A 2,488-nucleotide genomic window follows, 5' to 3' on the forward strand; every position below is an offset into this window, starting at 1 on the left:
ACACACACCTCTGGACCTCGCATGGGAAAAAAAGTCGTCACCCTCATCCCTCCTCCCCATGGCACCCGTTTCTTCGTTGCCCATCTTGGCTTTGTCGTTCCTCGTCTCCATCTCAGTGTTAACAACATCGCCTTTCTCAAATTTTATGTCAACGTCAATAAACAAGGTTTTTATGTTGCAAATGTGTTGATGTGGTAACTGATCAAGGTAGGCTCAAAGATTGGAGCATTTTTCTAAAGATTGACATGTGTCCAAGGCCTAATAACTCACGGTGGTAGACCTCTAGATGTTCTGCGGAGTTCTCTATGATTGCTTCTGAGGTTCCACTAACGTCCCTGTATCTGATTTGACAACTAAAAGAAAAGAGATTTCTGAATAAAACTATTGGCCATCATAGACGAGAGAGGAAGGTCCATTGTGGAGAAACCAGGCTGTGGTCCGACCAAGGTAGGGTTCTATTGTGGTAGCCGCACGAGAGAGCACGGGATGGAAGGTGATAGATGGCTCAACCAGGGAAAGAAAATAATGGCTTTGTAACCGATTTACCCCATAAAACAGAAAAAAAAATCCCTAACTTATCCAGAAGTGTGGTTTTTGTCCCTGCACATTTTTTGGTTCAACCTTCATCTCTCGACGCTTAATACCAAGTAAATTTAGATTGGTTGCGCGTGGCTGGGATTTTATTGCTTTCGGTCGGTCTGGATTAGAGATTACAGAGGTACAAGAGTATACGTAGAAGCTAGAGCTATAGCCCAAACCGGGCGGCAACATCCCCGTGTCAATGCCAGCGCGTGACGAGCTGATCATTCAAGCCCGTACCCCCTTGGTTGTGGTTAATACTACTACCAACATGCTCCTTAGGCTCGTATACAATGTAGGCACCGCGGACAAAATACGTCTGCCGCTCGTACCAATAAGGCCCTTTCTTCCCGGTGGAAACATAAGGAGCGATCGACACCATGACCGTCCTGTTGCCGTCGGCTCCAATGGCTTCCAGGTTGCCGCCGATGGGGAGCTTGCGCGCCGCCTTGTCTTGCCCGGGGACGATGTCCTCCCTGTGCACCACGTAATGGCCCGCGTACCGGGGCTCAGCCACTGCGTTTTCGAATAGCGTTTTCTCTTCGCCCTCGCGCAAGTTCAGCCACACGTGGAGGAAGGATATCTGGTGGACGTCGGGTCCGAACCCCATCTCCACGACCAGCACCTCCTCCGTCTCCTCCTTCTCCTTTCGGCTCCTCGACACCTTGGGCCTCGTCACCAGTACCCTCACGTGCCTGCTCAGCACTACATCCAGCCTCGGGGGCTGGGGGGCGACGGTGGCGGCCGCCTCGCCTCCGCCGTCGTCAGCGCAGAAGACCCATCCGCCGTCCCTGAGCACGCAGTCCACGAAGCAGCTCTGGGACTGCGCGTCAGTGAGCCCGGCCAGCTGGTCTCCTCCCTTGCGGGCGCACTTGTCGTAGCAGAGGCAGGAGCCGGGCACCGGCGTCTCGATCTCGTCGACCCGCCGGATGCACCCGCCGTCACCTTTGCCATGAACAGCCATGGCCAGCAGGACGACGGTGGCCATCAGCAGCACGGAAACCTTCATCGTCGTAGAATCGGGAGCCATTGGTAGCTGGCTGGGAATTTGAGACCTAGCAATTCAGTGGGCGTTTAGGCTGTGAGCTCACGTATATGTACACAAAGTATGTGATGAGTTGTCTCGGTTGCGAGGCAAAGGGTGTGAGGTGATGGCAAGCCGCTGGGATAGCAATGGAATGGACCCCTACCCAACGTCGTCCTGCTTCGGTGTAACGTATGTGGCCCAGCGAATTATCCCATTTTGCTGCCGCCCATCGCGAGTGGTCCCATCTTTCTACTACTCCCTTCTTTCAATAGAAAATATAAGATCATTTTTTATACTGTCACGGTGTCAAAAATGATCTTATATTTAGTACTTAGCCTCAAATCAAAAACACTTCAGTTTACAAAAAACAATTCCTTTTGGAAAGAAAAACAAGACTACCAAAAAATAATCCTCGTGGTGGTTCAGTTTCAGAATCGCAATCACTGAAATACTCCTCATGATACAATATTCAGTAAGCTGATATTGTCAGATATTTGCTGGGTCATATTCATTCATGAGTAGTTTACGGCAAGCAAGCTCCAGAAATGATGATGCAGAATGGATCAGTTGGGAACAACTAACAACAAATGACGCTGCAGATGGGCCTCAAATGGACCAGTTCCGCTAAATGGGGGAATCAGGAGATGCCACATTTTTCTGGGCTGTGAAGATAGATTAGCCCAAGTAACAGTGCATGATAAGCTCCCGAAAAAGCATGCGCATTTCCCTAAAAAAACAAAAGCATGAGAACTACTCCTCCGGCCCATAATATAAGTAATAAGATCTTATATTATGCGCCGTAGGGAGTAGTATGCATCGCTCCCAGCTCCAACGCTCCGTGCCTCAAAATATTGACAAGAAGCAAGAGCGTCGCAACCTCAG

The sequence above is a fragment of the Triticum aestivum genome, chromosome 2A (genome assembly GCF_018294505.1).
Source record: "Triticum aestivum cultivar Chinese Spring chromosome 2A, IWGSC CS RefSeq v2.1, whole genome shotgun sequence".
NCBI lineage: Eukaryota > Viridiplantae > Streptophyta > Magnoliopsida > Poales > Poaceae > Triticum > Triticum aestivum.